Source organism: Chiloscyllium plagiosum, chromosome 20 (assembly GCF_004010195.1).
Source record: "Chiloscyllium plagiosum isolate BGI_BamShark_2017 chromosome 20, ASM401019v2, whole genome shotgun sequence".
Lineage (NCBI taxonomy): Eukaryota > Metazoa > Chordata > Chondrichthyes > Orectolobiformes > Hemiscylliidae > Chiloscyllium > Chiloscyllium plagiosum.
In genome coordinates this window covers 45,510,517-45,534,961 of record NC_057729.1, presented here as the reverse complement: position 1 = coordinate 45,534,961, position 24,445 = coordinate 45,510,517, and the positions used below count along the sequence as shown (strand labels likewise).

Genomic DNA, 24,445 nt, shown 5'->3' with positions numbered 1-24,445 from the left:
GACACAGTAAATGACGTGTGTGGAAGTAGAGGTGAATCTGTCGAATGTGGAACGATCCTTTGGGGCCTTGGACAGTGAGGGAGGAGCTGTGGGCACAGGTTTTGCACTTCTTGCAGTGGCAGGGGAAGGTGCTGGGAGGGGAGGGTAGGTTGGTGGGTAGCATTGACCCAACAAGGGAGTCGCAGAGGGAATGGTCTCTTGGAAATGCAGATAGGGGTGGGGAGGGAAATATATTCCTGGTGGTGGGGTCTGTTTGTGGGTGGCGGAATTGGCAGAGGATGATGCAATGTGTCCGGAGGTTGGTAGGGTGGAAGGTGAGGACCAGCAGGTTCTATCCTTGTTGCTGTTGGAGGAATGGAGATCAAGGGCAGAGGTGTCAGGATGTCAACTTGCAGAATGTTTCAGAGAACATCTCTGGGACATGCATCAAACAACCCCACTGCCAAACCTTAATCATCCTATGCCTGGATTCCACCTTGCTACCCTCCAACCACATGGGATCAATGTGGATTTCACCAGTTTCCTCATTTCTCCACCCTCCACATTATCCTAGGTCAAACCTTCCAACTTGACACAGCCCCTCTTGAACCTGTCCATCTTCCTTCCCATTTTTCTGCTCCACCCTCCTCTCCAACCTATCACCTTGACCCCCACCTTCATCTGCCTTTCATATTTCTAGCTTCTACCCCACCCCTCCACCCCCAAACCATTTATTGCTCAGCTCCCTTGAGCCACAGGCCTCATTCCTGATGAAGGGCTTATGCTCATAACATCAATTCTCCTGCTTCTCGAATGCTGTCTGACCGGCTGTGCTTTCCCAGCACCACACTCTCTTCACCTAGAACCCCATTGACATCTGGTTCCAATAAATGAGAGCTGGTTGCAGCAAACCATTGTGGGCAGTAAAATATTGATTCATTGTGATGCCGAAACCTCGTTTGTATTGCTGGGCAAATTTAAGAATGATTTGCTTTTGTTTCTTTTTGCTTCCTGTAAATAAAAGCTCGTGTTTGAACTTGTGATTGCTTGCTCGTATGTAATGTTCCCCTTCGGGACAATGATGAGCTGTGGGTCTTCAGTGAGCATTAGGGACAAGGAAGCGCTGACTTACGGAGCGTGTTCACATCAAATGTAGCTACAAATAGGCCAGATGTGTGGCGTGACAGCCAAACTGTGACTTTAAGAGAATGGGTTGTAAGGGATAAATGTGGTAAGTGCGCGGCAGAATCAACAACACCGACGATGTGCTGTGGCCAGTGTGTCTTTCTGGCTGCTGTGCCATGATGTTGCTAATGAAGTGCAATGACAGGATGCCAATGGTTGTCCAGGTGCACAGAGGCCTTTCAATGAACGCACAGGCGTAAGGGGTCTTTTGAAAGATACCTCGTAAACTTCTACTGCACTCTCCCTAATATATTCACACCCTTCTTAAAGTGTGATATCCAGAACTGTACACTGTACTGCAGCTGAGGTCTAATGAACATCCTATATAAGTTCAGCCTAACCCCTTTGGGTCTGTACTTTTTCCTCCCAAGCCTAGAATATTGTATGCTTTTTAAACAGATCTCTCCAATTGTCCTGCAATCTTTAATTACTTAAGCACATATACAGCCACTGCTGCACAGTGCATTTTATTTTACACTGGCTCTCGATGTTCTTTGTACCAAAATGGATCACCACACATTTCTCTACTTTGAATTTACCTGCCACATGTCCACCCATCCAAGAACTTGGCTTTTTTTGAAGTTCAGCTCTGTCCTTTTCACACTTTACATTGTCTCAAGTTTGTGTCATTCGTAAACTTTGAATTTGATCCCTACACACCAAGATCTAAATCATTTTTTGAATATCAGGAAAAACGTGTCTTAATTGTGACCCCTGGGGAACTCCTCCAGAAAGCATCTGACAGTCCAAAAAATACCCATTTAATCATTACTGTATTTTCTATCCCTCAGCTAATTTTGAATCTAAGATGTTACTTTCCCTTTTTATTCCACGTCATGTAGCCTTCCTCAGTCTGTGTGTGGTACTGTGTCAAATTCCTTTGGAAGTCCATGAACACCACGCAACAGACTTGCCCTCATCAACCTTCTCAGTTGCGTCTTTAAGTTAGACTTTTTTTAAAAACAAATGCATGCTGACTTTTCTGAATTCTTCTAAAGTCAGAAGTTGTGCCACAAGGATTGGTGCTGGGTCCACTGCTTTTTGTAATTTATGTAAATGATTTGGATGTGAACATAAGAGGTATAGTTAGTAAGTTTGCAGATGACACCAAAATTGGAGGCATAGTGGACAGTGAAGAAAGTTACCTCAGGGTATAGTGGGATCTTGATCAGATGGGCCAATAGGCTGAGGAGTGGCAGATGGAGTTTAATTTAGATCAATGCGAGGTGCTACATTTTCGAAAAACAAATCCGAGCAGGGCTTATACACTTAATGGTAAGGTCCTGGGGAGTGTTGCTGAACAAAAAGACCTTGGAGTGTAAGTTCATAGTTCCTTGAAAGTAGAGTCGCAGGTAGGTAGGATAGTGAAGAAGGCGTTTGGTGTGCTTTTCTTTATTGGCCAGAACATTGAGTATAGGAGTTGGGAGGTTATGTTGCGGTTGTACAGGACATTGATTAGGCCATTTTTGAAATGTTGGGTGCAGTTCCGGTCTCTTTCCTATCGGAAGGATGTTGTGAAACTTAAAAATGTTCAGAAAAGATTTAGAAGGATGTTGCCAGGGTTTGAGCTGTAGGGAGAGGCTGAATAGGCTGGAGCTGTTTTCCCTGGAGTGTCGGAAGCTGAGGGCTGACCTCATAGAGGTTTAAAAAAATTGAGGGTCATGGATAGGATAAATAGACTCCCCTGAGGTGGGAAGTCCAGAACTTGAGGATTTAGGTTTAGGGTGAGAGGGAAAAGATATAAAAGGGATCTAAGGGGCAACCTTTTCACACAGAATGTTGTGCATGTATGGAATGAGCTGCCAGAGGAAGTGGTGGAGACTGGTATCATTACAGCATTTAAAAGGCATCTGGATGGGTGTATAAGTAGGAAGGGTTTCGAGGTATATGGGCTAAATGCTGGCAAATGGGATTGGGTTAGGATATCTGGTCAGCATGAATGAATTAGACTGAAGGGTCTGTTTTCATGCTGTACATCTCTGACTATTTAGTTAGAAATGAAAGAAAAACTTGAGGGAAAACAACACTAAAGAGAAATAGAAAGGGTAGAGAATTAAAGGGCAATGACTAGAGATTAAAACTAAAAGAAGATAAAAGGAAGCAGATGGAATTAAGAAAGCTTAAAATGGCAAATGAAAAAGAAAAAAGGAAATGGAATTTGAAAAGTTGAACTCAAAGACAGAAGAAAATCAAACAAACAAATGACTTCTCTAGAGAAAAGCTAATAATAAAGCAAAAAGAGGAGAAAATAGTTCACAAAATGATTCTGATTGCAATGAGGCATTTGATTTGGAAGCATAGCAAGTAGGAGCAGGTGTGGGCCATTGGTCCTTTTGAATCTGTTCTGATGTTCAGTATGATCATGGCTGATCATCCAACTCATTTCCCTGTTCCCATTTTGTCCCCTTGATCACTTTAGCCCTGACAACTACATCTTTCTTGACAACATTCAATGTTTTGACCTGGACCACTTTGAATTCCATAGGTTCACTACCCTTGAGATGAAGAAATTTTGCCTCACCTCCACCCTGACTGGGCCCACCTTATATCCTTAAATTCTTACTTGACAGTAAAACTTTATTTCATGCTTTAATTTACAGACAATGGTGTTGAAAGATATTTCTCCTTATTTGAAAAGATACCTATAAATTTGGTGGCCAAAAGATGAATTGATCTTTCTTACATAGTGTACACTATTTTGTCAGAAGAATATTCTGCAGATAATTAAGCCATTAAAACAGCAAGACTCCGTGTTTATGAGCTTCTCTTTGAGACTTAACAGTTAAAATGTAGGGCTTTAAGTAAGAATCCTAATCAGACGTTTGTAAAGTTTACAAGAAAAGAAGAAATGCTGTGATTCCTGAAGTTATAGAAGAAAGTTGACAGTGCAAGAACAGTTACGATTATGGAAGAATTCCAAAATAGTATTTCAATAACTCCTAAGAAATATTTAGCTGAGTGCCAAACATCGAGGATTGAGAAGTTGTAGTTCTCATGGAGAGCTGTGATTTCTCAAAAGAGTAACGTGGAGAAATAGTCATGTGAGAATAACAAAGAAATTAAAGGAATATAATATCTGAGGATAGAAATGCTCTTTGTTATAGGAAATAAACAGAAAGATCTCCAAATAATGAAGGAGAAATGCTCGAACCTAAAAATGATATAATGAAGAGACCATTGGCTGGGAATGTTTTGCTTAGAACAGAGGAGGCTGATAGGTATCTGTATAAAATAATGAGGGGCTTGGATAAAGTGACCTTGGACATTTCCCCTGGTGGACAGATCAGTCACTGGGAACACACATTTCAGGTGATCAGTAAAAAAATATTTGAAGGGGCACTGATTAGAGGAGTAGTAGGTGTAAGGAATTCGCAGCTTGGCTGAGGCAGAAATCATCAACTGATTTAAAAGGAATCTGGACTCGGTGGTGTAAAGTGTGATTGCATTGGGGGCAGCACATCAATTCATCCACTGCAGAGGTGAAGAGACAAATGGCCTCTTTCTGTGTTGTAATCTTTCTATTCTTTGGGAGAATTATTCTAACAAAAAAAAAATGCCAAAGCATCCTCAAAGGGTATATTAGGAAAGGGAATAGGTAATAAAACTGTAATGATAGGACAAGTGGAGGGTGCAACCTCAGAAATAGAAATAGAGAAATTGCTGAGACATTGGAAAAAAATGCAAACTTGATTATTGACGAGGAGAATCAGAATGTTCAGAATATTTTATTTGAAAGGGAACAATTTCCTTTTTCTTCTCATCAAGGAGGCAAACTATAAAGATACTGAAAGACACAGGAACAAGTTAGTTGCAGATGCTGGCTGATCATAGAATCCCTACGGTGTGGAAACAGGCCCCTCAGCCCAACCAGTTCTCACCGAGCCTCCAAAGAGTAACCCATCCAGACCCATTCCCCTATTACTCTACATTTACCCATGACAAATGCACCTAACCTACACAATCCTGAGCACTATGGGCAACTTAGCATGGCCAATTCACCCAATCTGTACATCTTTGGACGATAGGAAGAAACCGGAGCACCCAGAGGAAACCCTCGCAGACAGTCCCCTGAGGCAGGAGTCGAACCCAGGGGCCTGGTGCTGTAAGGCAACAATGCTAACCACTGAGCCACCATGCCGCCCCAATCGGCATGTAATTTGTCTTCCAGAGGAATTAATAATTGGAATAAATATTAATTGCAGATATACCAGGTTACACCAGATTCCATTTTGTATTCTCGGGTTAAATAGTCACTCTGTCAGTGGAGAAATATTATTTTGAGTATTAAAACAAATCCTTGTGGAAGGAATGGATGCCACTTTGGGGAATGACCTGATTGGTTCAAAAATATTTGTCTCACTGTGGGTTTTGGAACAACAGTAAAAGAAAATGCCAAGCTGTAAGAATATTGTCCTGAATTGTCTCCTAACACTGTTGTGACTAGATCTCAGGCTTATAGATGCTCCCTCTTGTCGAATTCAATGAATAAAGATGATGGCATGGGAATCCAGTAACTGGACATGATTTTCGAAAACCTAAACAAAAAGGACAAAAGTAGAGAGACTGAGGTTGACATATTTAGCCCTATTTTTTGATAGAAATGCAACAGAGGGGTCCTGAATTAAGAGACCTGTTTCAAACATGGTCCCAGAAATTGAATCTGAGCCGATGCTTCAATATTAGTATTTTAATGGCAAAGGAAATGGAGACTACCTGAAATGCAGTTGGTGTGGGATAGGCAGTAGTCCATTTTGAGTGGCTCATAATATTTTAATTGCAGACACTTGGGTATTAGGAAACCACCATCTAAAATGTTAAATATGTCTTTTGGCCAAGGTTGCATAAAGATGTGGTGAAATTTTGTACAGTACCTATCAAGCTCTGTGCAATTCACAAACCCTCATTAAAATTGCACCTTTGATTTCAATAAATTGTGTAAGACCCCCTACATTAAACCAGGAGTGGGAATTGTTTTTTTAACTAATAATGGATGTTTAGCCAAGGTTCCCGAACCAATGTGCTTTTGGAGCAAAATGTAGCAAAAATGATATTTGAGAAATTAGTTCAATTGTTTACAACATATGGATGACTCAAAGCAATTTGACCAGGTGGAGATTCAGATTTTATGTCACAAATATTAAAAGAAATAATAAATGGTTTGGGTGTAAAACGATGCACATCTTCAATTAGCATTCACAATCCCAAACATTGGAAAGATGTATAACTAGAATCAACAGGATTTTGAGGAAAGCTCTTGGTTATAGTCATGCCTAAAAGTGAATTTGCCTACCTAAAAGTGGTTTCTGCCTTATTTTTTGGATTTAGGTAAGAAAAATAAAGTAAGTTTCCCATGCCTAAGACAAAAACATAGAACTTTGCAAATATTGGCGAGTGGATTTTTTTTGGAAGCTCATTCTGATTTTCAATACCAGTAGTAGCTTCTATAGTAAGTTTATTAAAGAAATGCAAGATGTTGAATGGATAAAAGAATGTCCATGTGCCTTTCACAACTTGAAAGCTATGCATCACACCGGTCTCCCCTTTATTCACCCACACTGCTCTAATGCTTTATAAAGGATCCCTTACTTTGAGCATGCCTTCTCCCACACCTAAATAAACTTGTGTTTCAAATGAAGTCATTTTAACCAGGCTTTTTTGGTGAACAAAAAGTTGGTTTATTAATTACTAAGTGTGAGAATAATTAGTATTAGAGTCAGATTAGAAGAAAAGAGGTGAGTCCAAAAGAATTTGACGAAATCAAAAACATATGCGGATTAGTCTCACAAAAACCAGATAGCTAATCACAGCCAGTCAGTCGAGGTTTCCTGTAGCGTTGATATTGCTAATTGAACAGTTGGTTTCACAATCCTTATGTGGATTCTGCAGTTGAGGTTCCTTCTAGCATTCAGGATGACAGAGTACATTTTGTTTGCTTATTTCCTTTTCTCTGGCTGCTGGTTAGCTGAGTTCTTGCACTCAAGAGTAAATGAGTGTCTTTACCTGCAACACAGTGGTGACAAGGGGACAGTTCTTCAATTGTGACTGTCAGAGCACTCTAATACTTGAACCCAGGCTAGGACACGTGAAACCATTCATTCCTATAAGCCTGCTCTAGTGGAGTTGGAACTGCTGTCCTTGTATATTCTTCAAAGGAACAAAATGTTGCTGCAATTTGGGACATAATCCTCAGGGGTGATTTGCTGTTGAGCAGAGGGTCATTAGCATCTTGTTATTTTGTAGACCTAAAATCATCATCCGGTGTGTTTGACTTGCCTCTTCTCATTTGATGGGCAGTTGTTTGGAGTTCCCTTCGCATCTGTTAAGTTGACTCTGAGTTAAATTGACATTGCTTGAAACACAAGGTTACCATTGGTGTGGGACAAGGTATCCAAAAGGAGGGAGGTAATTTATGAAAGATCAGAGCAGGGTAGGTGAATAAAGAAGGGAGGACTAACGTGATGTAGATGTGACGTTGTGTTGGTCTCTTTTGGCTGCCAATTAACTTACACCCATAGCCATTTTGGCTGTGACAGCCCTCTTTTCTTACAATGCTAAAAAAGGTGGGGTTTTTTTAAGTCAAATTCACTCTCAATATATCAGATTGTAAGGATGCCATGAAAAATGAGCAGGCTGAAAAAAACATTGTTATATCTGTTAATAGCACAATATCACCTAGAACTTGTTCAAAATAAAAAAAAACGACATCAGAATAGATCCCCAAGCTTCGGAGAGCTTGATTGATTAGATTAGATTAGATTAGATTAGATTACTTACAGTGTGGAAACAGGCCCTTCGGCCCAACAAGTCCACACCGACCCGCCGAAGCGCAACCCACCCATACCCCTACATATATCCCTTACCTAACACTACGGGCAATTTAGCATGGCCAATTCACCTGACCTGCACATCTTTGGACTGTGGGAGGAAACCAGAGCACCTGGAGGAAACCCACGCAGACACGGGGAGAACGTGCAAACTCGAAGATTCGTTAAGTAATCAAAAAATTGGTGTATCTGTGGACATTAGAATTATTTTAAGGGTAAAGAATTTGGAATATGGTTGTTTTTTTTGCTGAACCTTCATTTTTTTTTCGAATTTTTTTAGGATTCCCCACAGTGGAATCCCCTTCGGCCCAACAAGTCCACACCGACCCTCCGAAGAGTAGCTCACTCAGACCCGCACCCCTACCCTATTGTCCCACATTTACCCCTGACTAATACACCTAACCTTCGCACCCCTGAACACTATAGGCAATTTAGCATTGCCAATTCACCCAAACTGCATTTGTGGGTGGCACGTTGGCACAGTGGTTAGCACTGCTGCCTCACGGCACCAGAGACCCGGTTCAATTCCTGCCTCAGGCGACTGTCTGTGTGGAGTTTGCACAATCTCCCCGTGTCTGCGTGGGTTTCCTCTGGGTGCTCCGGTTTCCTCCCACAATCCAAAGATGTGCAGGTTAGGTGAATTGGCCATGCTAAATTGCCCGTGGTGTTAGGTGAAGGGGTAAATGTAGGGGAATGGGTCTGGGTGGGTTGCGCTTCGGCGGGTTGATGTGGATTTGTTGGGCCGAAGGGCCTGTTTCCACACTGTAAGTAATCTAATCTAATATAATCTTTGGATTGTGGGAGGAAACCGGAGCACCTGGAGGAAACCCATACTTTGTTCTATTCTGACTGAAAATTCACAGTAATACTCAATCCAATAAGGCCATCGTTTTCCTGGACCATTGGTTAGAGGTAGTAATAAATCAACTTCTTTTTCAAACAAAATAAAAGGTTCACTGTGAGAAAATCGAGTCAATAAGTAGTTAAATGGGCAAATGTCAATGCCTTGTTTTTCTGTGTTTGACAAAGTGATTAAACATACTGCTAGATTTTCACACTAACCTGGTACTTGGATGAGTGAATTTGAAAAAATGGCAAGAATAAGGAAAAGAACTACTATTCATTGCCAGTTTCATTGTTGGCTGTAACTTGAGTGCAGCATTACATGTTTAAAGTAAATAATTGAAACAAACCAGCCATTCAGTTCCTTGTTTTACTATCTATTTACCTGAACTCAGTTTACCTGTTGTTGACTCATTCTTCTTCGTACCTTTGCCTCACAAATATCTATCTATTTCAGTTGCTAAAGTATTAATTGACTTATATCCATAACCATTAATGGAAGCATTCTAGCATTTTCTCTACCCTTTCATGACATGCTTCCTGAATTTGGTTTACCTCCTAAATGGCTCTGCTATAATAAGGTCATGCCCTCTTTTACTGGACACTTCGTCTCCCATGAGAGGAAATACTTTCTATTTATCTTATCAAATCAATCAGCCTGAAATGCCTCAATTAGATTACCCCTGAAGTTTGTAACACCCCGATATGGAAGCTATAACCGTACTTTTAAGTCCTAGCGTCAGATTGAATCTGCATTGTGTGCCTTCCAGTAATGTTCTGTTTTGAGGTTTGCATTTTTCGTATTGGTTTTGGCCAAGTCTATATGAAGTATCACTTCCTTACTTATGAATTCTTATCCTCTTTGGTAAAGGCTAACATTCCACTCTCATGGAGTCATAGAGATGTACAGCATGGAAACAGACCCTTCAGTCCAACCCGTCCACGCCGACCAGATATCCCAACCCAATCTAGTCCCACCTGCCAGCACCCGGCCCATATCCCTCCAAACCCTTCCTATTCATATACCCATCCAAATGCCTCTTAAATGTTACAATTGTACCAGCCTCCACCACATCCTCTGGCAGTTCATTCTATACACGTACCACCCTCTGCGTGAAAAGGTTGCCCCTTAGGTCTCTTTTATATCTTCCCCTCTCACCCTAAACCTATGCCCTCTAGTTCTGGACTCCCTGACCCCAGGGAAAAGACTTTATCTATTTATCCTATCCATGCCCCTCATAATTTTGTAAACCTCTATAAGGTCACCCCTCAGCCTCCGACGCTCCAGGGAAAACAGCCCCAGCCTGTTCAGCCTCTCCCTATAGCTCAGATCCTCCAACCCTGGCAACACTCTTGTAAATCATTTCTGAACCCTTTCAAGTTTCAAAAAAATTTTATTTACTGAATATGTGCACTCACTTTTACTGTTTTTTGTGCACTAGTATTTAATTGCTCCAAACCTCCTAGACTCTCGCCATTAAGCATTTATTGCGATTTGTCCTGCCTTTGATTGAAGGATGGGAGTGTGCAGAATGAATTGGTCCTTGCATGAAGGAGTCAAATTTTCTGATTGCTGCAACACATTATGCTGTTTGCATGTCCCTTCATGCTTTGCTGCAAATTTAACAGGTGCCATAGATATTCCGTACTGGTACAGAGGTCTGTCTGTTACATTCACTTGACCTGACCCCATCGAGAAATGCCAGCTCAGTAAATTAATCCCAATTTGCCACACTATCCTGTGATTGTTCAGACTCTTGCTGCATGGAACTCAAATCAAATATATTCTTTTTGAAATGGAATTCTAACAGGACCAGACAGGTTAAATGCCAGAAGTATGTTCCCAATAACGTAGGAGTCCAGAACCAGGGGTCACAGTCTGAGGATAGAGGGTAGGACACTTAAGACTGACATGAGGAGTAATTTGTTCACTTGGTGATCCTGTGATATTTTCTGCCATAGAAAGCAGTTGAGGCCAAAATATTGAATGTTTTCAAGGAATTAGGTAATGTTCTTGGGGCTGAAGTGCTCATGGGGGTATGGGGAGGAAGCAGAAACAGGGCACTAAGTTAGATGATCAGCTTTACTCATACTTAATAGTGGAGCAGGCTCAAAGGGCTGAATGATGTACTCCATCTTTCTTTTGTTTCTATATTCCATGTTTTTTGAAAAATGAAGGCAACTGTGGTTTTTTTTGATAGGTGAGAAAGCAATCGAGATTTTGACTAGAACTTTCCTTTTGTTTTGTTTGAAAATAAGTATGATGAGCCTATATATGAATTTGAATTGGGTTTTATTTTCATACGTATGCAAGATACATGAGTACTGTGAAAAATGTACAAAGTTGCCATTTCCAGCACTATCTTAGTTACAAAGATGCCTAGGTTCAAACTCTTGGGTATAAATTAGAAAAAAAGAAATAAAGGTAGAAGTTCAGAATTACACTCCTTCTAAAGTAAAGAAAGAGAGGGGAGAAACAAAGTAGACAGAGCAGACGAGTCCGTGCTGGACTTGACCTCAACTCTGGGGATCCGTGCTGGGCATCACCTCGAGGACTGTTTCTTGTGGCAAGTACAATATTCCTACTTGCTCATCGTCTTTGTTTTTCAGAAGCTCATATATATATTATGACTCACTGGGGTAATGTTCCAGAAATTGAACCCCACTATTCCCTCAATCATCACCAATCTGAAAATTTGATTAAACCATTAAATTGCCTAGTTTTTAACCTAACTCTTTCAGGTTAAGAGAATATACATACTATTTTCTTGTCACCTAACAAGATGAACAGTTTTCAACTATTGGCAAAACATGAATTAAGTTATAACTCTATAACTTAATCTAACCCCCTTTTAAAATCCGTTCACAATCTCACACATATATTGAGATAAACGAGAGACAAATATTATCAGTGAGAAAGGGAGCATGTCATTGATATGCAATACTGCGACTAGTTCATTTTTCAGTTGTCAATGAATTGTTTTTTCTTGAGTTCCTTTTAATTCTTTAATGCGGACACAAAGTTATGGATACACCGATTCTCTATGTTGCATTCATCACTTGAAAATTTGCATTGTCAATGTCTCTGAAGGTATTTTTTCTCCCCTTTTTCAACAAGGGAATTTGCAGAGACTTTTACAGGAAAATGGTGGATGAGAACAATTACCAGAAGATTTTGTTGCTCCTCCACAAAGAAGGGCGACAGAGGGATTTGGATGCTTTATCTTTGCAGGCCAGATGCTTCTTCACTACTGTGCACATTATAGGGCTGTAACCATTTGTCCAAGGGCCAGTCAAGTGTTTGATACTACAGTCAGAACTGTACAGATCAGTACAGAAAAATGGTCAGTAGCAAAACCAATCAAAAGACTTCGTAATTTGTGTGTACACATGGATTTGCATAATCTAGCATTCTCCCCTTCTGCTTTAATAAGACAACACTGTAAATACAACTGACACTAAGATCCGATAACTCAATTTTAAAACTGTGACAGATTATTCCACAGTTTCCTTGGTTTAAAGCAGTATCTTTTCCTTTTAGTTTGCAGCCAAAAAGTTAAGGTGTTTATATAAAACCTATGATATACATTTACTGCTCGACTATCTCTCATTTATCCCAAATGAATTACTGTAAAAGCATTAATATGTTTCGTTGAGTGATTGTTCTTGAAACTGTTCTTCCTCCCATCCAATTGAAGCTGTCAACTCACTTTCTGTAGACCTGCCAAACAAAAAGGTGCATAAGTTCACAATGATTTATGATCACTTGGCTGAAAAATTACTTTACAGTAGAAATGTTTTAAGCTTTTAACTAATCTCTTGCATTGATGAAGAAATAATTGTTGCAAAAGTTAAGATTGAAGGTCTTTTTAAAAACGTGCATGAGTAAAATCTTCAAATTTTCTCCTAACTTTGAGAGAACATGTATTAGTGCTTCCATTGAAATCAGGCGATCGTCAAATGTAGCACTGTTGTTACTGTATCAGTGTGTGTAAACGAGATCAAATTTAAATATCTGGTTTCAAGGGTTCCTTTTATATGGGATTAAATGCATTGAATTCCAAGTGAAGTCTTTCATTCTCAAATTAAACCGAAATGAAAATCTTTATCTTCAGTTTGTTATCTTTTCAGTATTTGCAGGATTTCACAGCGATTAGTAGGAATAATAGCCAACAATGTAATGTATTCCTCAGTGGTGATGTTAATTAGAAGAACACCACCTCTTTGTAACAAAAATAGATCATTCAGTGAGGAGGAGCAAGTTGGAGCATGGACGGCCATGGTATTAAGCTGATTCATAAGCTGTTACAAATAGTAGGAGTGAAGATGGTGGATTGAACTCTTATTTCAATTCTTCGTTCAAATACTTCTGTTGAGATTGTGTTTCCTTCAGTATTTTGAAAAACACGTAAATGTTGTTGCACCACATGTACTGATAACAAGCTTATTGGTAATTTTGGCTCAATTTTGCACTGAAAAGTTTAATTTCTCTTGTTTTCCAGATATGACACATGATGATTGATTGCACTATTACAAGAAATTGCAGGATCATCCAGGTGTTTACAGATTGAAGCTGAGGTAATTTGTGACTAATACTTCTGATATTTGGGGGGAATGTTCCTTGCTGGCGAGCAACTGAAAATGATGAGATTTCCTTAACAATCAGAAGGTCTCCTTCACACGTTTTGGAGACATAAATAGTGTTTCTTTAAAACAAAATAAAGAACTGTGGATGACAGAAGTCTGCAATAAAACAGAAATTGCTAGTCAAACTCGGCACATCTGGCAGAATCTGTGGGGAGAAAGCAGAGTTAACATTGCAAGGTCAGTGACCCTTCGTCAGAACTGACTTGCTGAATTATGCCAGCATTTTCAATTTTTGTTAACATTTCCTTTTAACAGTTAATTCGTATAAAATTATCTGAATTCTAGTTATCATACTTGTCAAGTTTATCACATGCAGCCTAAATGCTTTTTAAAATAATAATTAGGTTTATTTGTACCATTCACCTAGTGCTTTTTTTTTGTAATTTGATTGGAACTGATATACAGTTTTGCCTTGCAAAACAATGGCTCAAATTAGGAGCTTTTGCTGGTTCAAGATGGATGAATTACATACTGAGAAGACCAAAACTATTTTCTTTGGTTCCCACCACAACGCTATTTGCTATCTACTTCCTTTTCTGTTGAATGGCCAAGGCTGAACCAAACTGTTTGCAAAGATAGCATCCACTTTGACTCTCCATCATAAAAATTACCCACTGTTGTCTGCATAATATCACCCAACTCATGTTAATGTTTTAAATTTTTTTTTGTGAGATGTTAGCATTGTTGGTGTAGCTGATATTTGTTTCTCCTTGGGAAGGACTTGATCTGCATTTGTCTTAACCAGTGACAATTGTAAAATAATGGTTCCAAGATTTGTGGCTTTTGAGCAGAACTTGCAGATAATGGTTCCTTTGTGACGTAAACTGTGATTTACATATGTATTTTAATATTGTTTTATTGGAAGTTTGAGTTTTGCCTTTTCAGTTAATAACCTGTGGATTTTGTGTTGTAAGCTAATGATGGATTGCAAATATTCCCGTAGCCATGGTGATTTGTTTTAAATCAATTTTCAAAGCCTAGCTTTAGAGTGAATGGGTTTTTGTGTACCACTTCTGAATGTTTGTTAACCTTACATTCTTTTGTGACCCAACAAAGTAAATAAAGAAGCCTCAACATTTACTAGAGACTTATGGAACTTGATTTTTTTAAACCTAAAGGAAGTACTCATTCTTTTAGAGAGGGAGACAATTTGGTTTCAGTTTGGCTTTGAGTTTTGAGCAGTCCTGTGAAGTTCTTTTGAGGATGGCTGCATTGACCAGTTTCCTGAGAAAGGAAGGATTTAATGCATTAGGTTATCTTAGAGTAAAGAGTTAGTGTTAATCTCAGAGCAGAAGTGTTGGGAGAAAACATTTTAAGAGCATATTTAAAGCTGAGTGCATTTGAAGTTGGGTACTCCAGGAAGAGGTTATCTGCAGTTCCAGTCTAAGTTGAAGTCACAAATGACTTAAACCTGCCAAGATGTTAATCATAAGGACTTTGGTGTGCGTACAGTTTAAGTGGTATTTTACATCCTATATATACCAGGAGTGTGATTTGTGGACTATAAAAGCTCATCAATTTATGATTGGATCATTATGGGTTCATACTTGTACTGTGTGTTTAAAAATCTTTAAATTTATAAGTTGGTAGCTTGGTTTATTCGATTTTATTTTTATTTCTTCTGATAATAAACTTCTATTGTTCCAGCAATTGTAGAGCTTTGAGTGCTTATGTTTCAGGAAGAGACCATTTTGTTAAAACTAAACCAAATCAAAATATGATCTATCAAGTCAGGTTTCCATCATGGATCTGACCTGCCCAGTAATAATATCACGAGATCATAACACCCCGCTTCTGCTTCAGTATAAAGATGCAGAGGTTATGCTGCAGTTATACAAAACCTTGGCTCGATCCCACTTCGAGTATTGTGAGCAGATCTAGGGCACCGTACGTTGGAAAGAATCTGTTGGACTTGGAGGAAGTACAACATAGGTTTACAAGAGTATTACCAGGACTTCAAGAGTTACATTAAGAGGAGAGATTATACAAAATTAGGCCTGTTTTCTCTAGAATCCAGAAGGTTAAGGAGTGATCTGATTTAAGTCTTAAAAATATTAACAGATAAAGACCAATAAAGAAACCATTTCCACAGGTTGGAGATTCTTGAACTGGGGTGAGGGGGGAATAGGGGATATAGTCTGCGAATTAGACCCACTCCATTCAGGAGAGATGTTAAGAAGCACTTCTACACACAGAGTAGCAGATGTTTGGAACTCTCTTCCACAAATGGTAGTGGAAGCTGGAAAAGTTGTTTCTTTTAAATCTGAGATGGATTAAATTTTTACTAAGCAAAGGTATTAATGGATATGTGGCAAAGGCAGGTATATGGACTTAGGCCACAGATCAGGCATGACTTCATTGAATGGCAGAACAGGCTTGAGAAGCTGAATGGCCTCCTCCTAGGCACAATATCTTTTGTATATGAGACACAGTACTGCTACAGTCTGCTGATTTGTGGAGGAAGTGAATGTTTAAATGGTGAATAAGACCACAAAATGTAGGAGCAGCTTTGGGCCATTTGGACCATTTGAGACTGCTCCATCATTCAGTGAGATCTTGGTTGATCTGATTATCCTCACCTCCTAATCCTGAGTTCTGTTATTGATTAACATTTATCTCAGCCTTGAATATACTCATGGACGCAACACTGACAGCTGTAAAGAATTCCACAGACGCACGGCCACTGAAAAGAAATTCTCCTTATCTCTGTTATAAGTGGGTGACTACATACTGTGAAATTATGCCCTCTGATCCTAGACACTGCCACAAGGTGAAACAATCTCTCTGCATTTAACCTGTCAAGCCCCCTAAGAATCTTTGTTTCAATACAAAGTATCCTCTCATTTTAAACTGCAGTGAGTAAAGGACCAATCTATTCAACCTCTCCTCACAAGACAGTCCCTCCCATACTAGAATCGACCAAATGAACCTTTTCTTGACTGCCTGCAATGCTAGTTTATAGCTGCTTCGATTAATATGTCTATATCCTTCTGTAGATTCTTTGTTTCATCCTTGCCACTTGTTTTCCCACTTATTTTTGTGTTATTTTAAACTTGGCAATAGTCCATTCACTTCTCTCATCTAAGCCATTAATATATATTGTAAATAATTGTGGCCCTGTACCGATATCTTTTGCACTCCACTCGTTAGTACAGCACAGGAACAGGCTTTGTGGCACACAAGCCTGCTCCAACACACAACATCTTGATAAACCAAACATCTTTTGCCTGTACATGGTCTGTAATCCCTGCCTATTCATATATCCATCAAGATGTCTCTTAGATGTTGCTTTTGTATCTGCTACTAGCACATCCTCTGTCAGCACATTCCAGGTACTGATTACTGTCTGTGTTTCAAAAAAAACAACTAGCCTCTCCAGAATAGAGTAATAGCATCCCTACAGTTTGGAAGCAGGCTACTTGGCTCATCGAGTCCGCACAAATTGTTGGAAGAGCATTCCATCCAGACTCTCTCCCTGTAATCCTGCATTTTCCATGGCTAATCCATCAAGCCTGCACATCTCTGGACACTATGGGCCATTTAGCATGGCCACTCCACCAAACCTGCATATCTTTGAACAATGGGAAGAAACCAGAGTACCCCTGGAAACCCACACAGACATGGGGAAAATGTGCAAACTTCCACACCGACAGTCATCTGAGGCTCAAATCAAACCTGGGTCACTGGCCTGTGAGGCAGCAGTGCTAACTACTAAGCCATCGTGCCACCCTTATCTCCTTTGAACTTTCCTCCTTTTACCTTACATCTATGTCCACTTGCAATTGACATTTCTACCGTGGAAAGAAGACTCCGACTTTCCGTTCTATCCATGCCTCTCAGAACTTTGTCAACTTCTATTAGGTCATTCCTCAGTCTCCAACGTACACGTGAACATAAACCAAGTTTTTCCAATCTCTCTTCATAGCTAATCCATTCCAAAACAAGCAACCATCCATAGACCTTTTCTGTACCCTTTTCAAAGCCTCCACATACTTTTGGTTGTGTGGTGACCAGGACTACACAATATTCCAGATGTGGCTTAACTAAAGTTCTGTATAGCTATGTAGGGCAAATGCCCTCTTTTATCCTGACTCTATGTCATCTATTAGTAAGTCAATCCTCTATCCATGCTAATTTACTATCCCGATACCATGGGCTCTTATTAGGGCTCTACTATTTTGGAAATCTGAATAGATTACATTTATTGGTTCCCCTTTATCTATCCTGCTTGTTACCTCCTCAAAGAATTCTACTACTTTTTTGAGGCATGAGTTCTCTTTCATCAAACTATGTTGACCTTACTTGATTAAATTATGTAATTCAAAATGCTCTCACATTACACCCTTTAGAATAGACGCTAGCATTTTCCCACTAATGTGTCTTAAGCTCATTGGCCCCATAGTTCCCTATTTGTTTTTTTGATCTGTCTCTGTTTTTGCACAAAGATACTACATTAGCAATTTTCCAGTCCTCTGGGGCTTTTCCAGAACTTAGGGATTCTTGGAAGGTTATTTCTAACACATCCACTATGTTACTAGCTACTTCCTTTAAAATGGTTGAATGCAATCCAGTCAAGTTTCTGATCAGTGATATCCCCGATGTTGATGTTGTAGAATTTGGTGATGGAAGTAGCCTATCAGGCTTGGTGGTTAGATTCTTTTACTGGCCATGATCATTTCATGCCATTTGCGATTTTTCAGTCCAAGACTGAACATGACTGATTCGGCATCTAATGAGTTTGGGAAGGTGCTGAAGAAGGGCATGTGCCCGAAACGTCGAATCTTCTGTTCCCTAGATGCTGCCTGACCTGCTGTGCTGTTCCAGCAATAAAGTTTCAGCAAGGTGCTGAAGTTTGCAATTATCTGTGAATGTTCCCACTTCTGACGTTATGCTGAGGGAAAGTCATTGATTAACTGGCTGAAGTTGGCTAGGCCTTTGGACTTGACTCCAAAAAGCACCTGCAGTGAAGGCCTCGGCTACGATTAATGACCTCCAACAGCCATGACCATCTTCCTTTTGTACTAGAGTCATAGAGTCATAAAAATGTACAGCACGGAAACAGACCCTTCAGTCTAACTTGTCCATGTCAACCAGATATCCCAACCCAATCTAGTCCCACCTGCCAGCACCTGGCCCATATCCCTCCAAACCCTTCCTATTCATTTACCCATCTCGATGCCTTTTAAATGTTGCAGTTGTACTAGCCTCCACCACTTCCTTTGGCAGCTCATTTCATACCTGTACCACTCTCTGCATGGAAAATGTTGCCCCTCAGGTCTCTTTTATATCTTTCCCCCCTCACCGTAAACCTATGCCCTCTCATTCTGGACTTCCCCAACCCGGGGAAAAGACTTTGTTTATTTATCCTATCTGTGCCCCTCATGATTTTATAAACCTCTATAAGGTCATCCCTCAGTCTCCGATGCTCCAGGGAAAACAGCCCCAGCCTATTCAACCTCTCCTATAGCTCAAATCCTCCAACATGGCATCAGTGGAGAGTTTCCTTCAGTTTTCTTTAGACTTCTTGGTGCTGTACTTAGTCAAATGCTGTGCTGGTGTCAGTTCAGTCACACTCACCTGACCTGTGGAATTCTGTTTGTCTGTTTGGATGTAGACTGCAATGAAGTTTGGATGAGAGTAGTCTTCAGAGAGCAGAACTCCAACTTATTGTTGTGAGCAAGTTATTGCTTTGTAACTGTTGCTTCATAGCATTGTTGATGTCAACTTCCATTACTCTGCTGACGACCAGGATTGATGATGAGCAGCAGTTGGTGGATTCAGTTTGTCTTTTTTTAGGCACTAGAAAATCTATTCTGCATTATTGAATAGATGTCAGTGTTATAGTTGTCCTGGAACAGCTTGCCCAGGGATGCTTAAAGTTCTGGAGCCCAATCTTCAGTACGACTGCTAGGATATTGCCAGGGTCCTTCGCTTTACTGTACTTTTAGTGTTGCTTAATTTGGTATGGAGTGAATCGAATTGTCCGAAAACTGGTATCTGTGATTAGATTACATTATAGTGTGGAAACAGGCCCTTCGGCCCAACAAGTCCACACCGACCTGCCGAAGCGCAACCCACCCATACCCCTACATTTACCCCTATACCTAACATTACGGGCAATTTAGCATGGCCAATTCACCTGACCTGCACATCTTTGGACTGTGGGAGGAAACCGGAGTACCCGGAGGAAACCCACGCAGACACTGGGAGAACGTGCAAACTCCACACAGTCAGTCGCCTGAGGCGGGAATTGAATCACCCACGGTGGCACGGTGATGTTGAGGATGTCAGGTGGTAGACCAAATGCATTATCCAAATGACACATCTGGGTGAAGATGGTACAAATGCTTTAGCCTTTGCTTTGTTAATAATGTGCTGGACTCTTTCCATTACCATGATGGGAATATTTGTGGAATCTTCCTTCCAGCTAGTTGTTTAATTGTCCATTACCATAATTGCATGTGGCAGGAGTATGAAGCTCAAATCTGATCCATTGTTTGTTTGTTTATATTTATCCTTATGCTGCTCCTGTTGTTTTCAACGCATGTAGTCTTGTAACGTGGCTTTACATGTTGATGCCTCACTTTTAGGTCTGCCTGGTGCTGTCCTGCACCTATTGAATGTTGGTGGTATTGATACTAAATCCTAAGTTTTTTTTTATTGTTGTTGAATGCCATGCTGTTGTTGGTGCAGCTCATTTTGATTTGGTCTGAACCTATTCTATTTACAACAGTTCTGTTTACAGTCACCACGTTCAGCTGTATCCTCAGTGAGGAAGTGGAGCCTTGTCTCCACAGGACTGTGAAATGGCTGCTCCTATTTAGTACTGTTGTGGAAAGATGCTTCTGCAATGGGCCAATTAGTGACGATGAGATCAAGCAGGCTTTTTCTGTCTTCTTGGTTCCCTCCTCACCTACTGTAGGCTAAATCTAGCAGGTATCTCTTTCAGGACTTGACCAGCACAGTTGATAGCGCTACTGATGTTCAATTCTGGGTGGTAAGTATTGAAGATCCCCCTCTATATATTCTGTGCCTTTACCCTCAATGCTGCTTCCAAATTGCATTAATTGATTTTTTGATTTGATACCATGAGACTTGAATCAGTAATGGGGGCTCCCAATGCCACTCCCTTCTGACTCTCTGTCACTATGCCACCACCTCTGGTAAATCTGTCCTCCCTGCTAATCATGGCATATCCATTGATGGTCTTGGGCAGGTTTTGGAATGTTGGCCGTGAGATAGAATTTGCTGATTATGATGGTCATGCTGTTTCTTAAGCACATCTTCTGTTGTTTGAAAGGAGGATTTCACAAGGTCAATTGGCCAGTGTGTGGTGTTTCAAATCCAAAGTTGATATTGCATGGCGTGTCCAGTATAACCTTCTGCATTTGAGGGATTTAGCACAATTGAGTGACTTGCTAGATTACTTCATGAGAGTAAGAGTCAGCCAAGTTGCTGAGAGTCTGGAATCACTTGTAGGTTAAACTAGGAAAGAATGTCACATTTTTCTCCCTAAAAACGTTAATTAATTAGCTGATGTTTAAGCTGCTGAAGTTCTCCATTCATGCTATTGTGACCTCCAGTTCAAACTTTATACCAGGGACCATTTTGCAGTCCTTCAATGTCTGGGGGTGGCACGGTGGCTCAGTGGTTAGCACTGCTGCCTCTCCCTAAAAACGTTAATTAATTAGCTGATGTTTAAGCTGCTGAAGTTCTCCATTCATGCTATTGTGACCTCCAGTTCAAATTTTATACCAGGGACCATTTTGCAGTCCTTCAATGTCTGGGGTGGCACGGTGGCTCAGTGGTTAGCACTGCTGCCTCACAGCACCAGGGTCCCAGGTTCAATTCCAGCCTTGGGCAGCTGTCTGTGTGGAGTTTACACATTCTCCCTGTGTCTGCATGGGTTTTCTCTGGGTGCTCCGGTTTCCTCCTACAGTCCAAAGATGTGCAGGTTAGGTGAATTGGCCATACTAAATTGCCCATGGTGCTAGGTGCTAGTCAGAGGGAAATGGGTCTGGGTGGGTTACTCTTCGGAGGGTCGGTGTAGACTGGTTGGGCCAAATGGCCTGTTTCTGCACTGTAGTAAATTAATCTATAAATTTAACTTTGGTTAAAAGTCTGATAATCTGCTCTACATCAAATCCTGTTAAACTCTGTGCATAATAACCTCTATTGTGTGCTTGACTACCAACTCCTTGATTTAAATAAAAATCTTTTGCTCAAATCTTTCATGATCTTTCTCTTGGTATACTTCCTCAAGCTTTAAACAAACTGTTTCTGTCAGTTCTGTCAACTTAGGCAATCTAATTTCTTCTGCTCATCCCATTCACTGTTTCATTCTTATCCTCTGGAACAACCATGTGGGATGAACCTCTCCACCCCTCTTTTATGCTTAAAGATTCTCCTTAAAATATATCTCACTAATCGAGCTTTTAATTACCCACTGTATTAATTTTGTTATTTTGTTCAGGGTAAGTTTTTCTGATTTATGCTTTGTTGAAGTATGTTTTCCTGAGTTCAAAGGGATAACACAAATGTAAATTACAAAGAAAACATTTTGTTGATGGTTGTTAGTTTGTTTGGGCATTGTACAGTTTAGTAACAATCCCTGTGAAACAGTGAAAATATAAAACTATTGAGTTAGATTCTGTTATTCAATTTGATGGCTAATATTTCTCTCAGTCCATCTATGTTTTTAATGGCAAAATTGAAACAGTGCTATGCATTGGCAAAACATACATTTTAATTTCATAATCTGGCTTTGTATGTGCTTTAAAATAATACGGTTTTATACTTTAGAGTGTCAAATCTTTATGGATATGCATATTTGTTGACAAAATTGCTATTCAGCTTTATTATGTAAATGAATTCCCTACATCCCTTGGCTGTTTTTATTTATGAACAGGGAAATAGAGTTCAAGTTACTGTGTGGAACATAGATAAAACAGTCAATGATATCCAAAGCCTGTGAAAACTTTTAGATATGCCAGTATTTTTTAAATATGTTGAGAACCTGTCATGCTTCCAAAATCTACAGGAAAGTGAGTTTCCAAAAGCTTGAAAATCTGAATTGCAGGCCGTGTGTACAGTTCACCGTTTGTTTCCATTTGCAGTACCAAAAAAATTCAAAAAGGTTGCGGTAGAACCTGTATTTGAAAGTAAATTCTCCTCTGAGAAATGGTGGTTTTTTTCTCATATTCTAAAGAGTGTTTGTATAAATGTTTAAGGATTGTACACACTGAAGCAAGTAATTCATTCATTCTATTCCCTGAAGAAAATGAAACTGTAGAATACAGAAACCCTGAAGTTTCTTTAATGGAATATTATGTAACTGTTCAATGAATCTTCAATTCTGTGGTTGAAATCTTATACAGTGACCACTCGTCAATACAGAATATTACTAAAAAAATGTTGATGTTTCCCCACAATTCTCTCTTTCAGGAAATGGTGCCACATGCTTGAAAAAGATTATTTAGTAGAAAAGAATAACTTAAATTTATGTATATGTTGCATGATATTGTGAGAAATTTATTAAATTTTAGGATTATTGAGTACTGGGATTCCATGTGCTTTTACATGAAATCTGGAACTGAGTGTGCTTGATTTAATTTATTTTCTTCTTTACTTGTGAATTTATCTTTTGGATTTCTTAAACATTGAAAATAATTATGTGACCAATAATAATACTGTTAAGAAAACAGTATTGAGGGGGTTGTTGATGATAACCCCATGCCCTCTAACCAAAGCTCCCCAAGCCTAGCTATATTTCACTCCATTCAAAATGCAACAATGTCAGGAGGACCTTATGAGACAGTAGGTCATCTTGTTCTCATTCCCCTATTCTCCAAACCCCATCATAATTTTCTTTGTCCTATCTCCATTTCCTTCCTCCTTCTGTATCGAGTCACGACTTGATGATTTTAGTCTCCTTAGAGTTCACTACTTTCTTGCATTTTCCAGAAGTCTCTGTTTTCTCTCGGTGGATTAAGGCACATGGTGGTAGGGAAAATCAAAAGTGTTGGCTTTGGCTTTCTAAGGAGTTCTGGAGCAGTAGACAGTTTCCAGTGTGAATATCTAATCAGATTCTGGTAACACCCTCAATGCAAGTTAATGAAAATATTCCCAGTGACTCTGTGTATGTTACCTCTTTCTTGACCCCCAGAGAACCATATTTGGCTCTTGCCTCTTTCTCGGTCAGTTATGAAGTCTTCCAAGTATACAATTATCATATCGGTCTTCTCTTCACCACCTTTCTCGACCTCGATATTCTGACAGCACAGAGAAAATATAATCTGACTTCTAATTTAAAATGAGGTGTAATTTCCTCTGGTTTGGCATTGGGAAGACAAATGATTGTCATCTTCAGTCTCTGCCACAAAATTGATAAACTTAATGCTGTCTCCAACCCCTTCATGACTGCTGTCTTTGGCTGAATTAGACTGTTTGCACCTTTTTGATATCCTATACAAATTTCACCCGTATATTCTATCCATCTCAATTGCAAAGACTGTTTTCTGGGATCTTTGCATTACCACCCTTTCACCTTATTTTAATCTACTTGCCCTTGGGGTGCAGCTTTGCTCACTGAGCTGTAGGTTTGATATCCAGACGTTTCATTACCTGGCTAGGTAACATCATTTGTGGCGACCTCCAAGTGAAGCGAAGCTGTTGTCTCCTTTCTATTTATATGTTTGTCCTGGATGGGGTTCCTGGGGTTTGTGGTGATGTCATTTCCTGTTCGTTTTCTGAGGGGTTGATAGATGGTATCTAGATCTATGTGTTTGTTTATGGCGTTGTGATTGGAGTGCCAGGCCTCTCGGAATCCTCTGGCATATCTTTGCTTAACCTGTTGTGGTGTAAAATTCCAAGCAGTGGAATGTGGTGAAACGGTTAAAAATTATGTCCCAATACATGTGTGAATCATAATGTAACACATGTATTGGGCCAAGCAATGGAATGTGGTG

At 39.9% G+C, this 24,445-nt stretch overlaps 1 protein-coding gene across 3 annotated transcripts in view; it reads left to right on the top strand.

The window, feature by feature from the left end:
• LOC122560234 (nuclear receptor coactivator 3-like) overlaps window positions 1–24,445 on the top strand; it is a 174,363-nt gene that overhangs the window by 100,325 nt on the left and 49,593 nt on the right. For all 3 annotated transcript variants that reach the window (XM_043710708.1, XM_043710709.1, XM_043710707.1), the window contains exon 2: window positions 13,334–13,409. The gene's annotated coding sequence lies outside the window, so the exon portion shown is untranslated. The remainder of the gene's footprint in view (window positions 1–13,333; window positions 13,410–24,445) is intronic.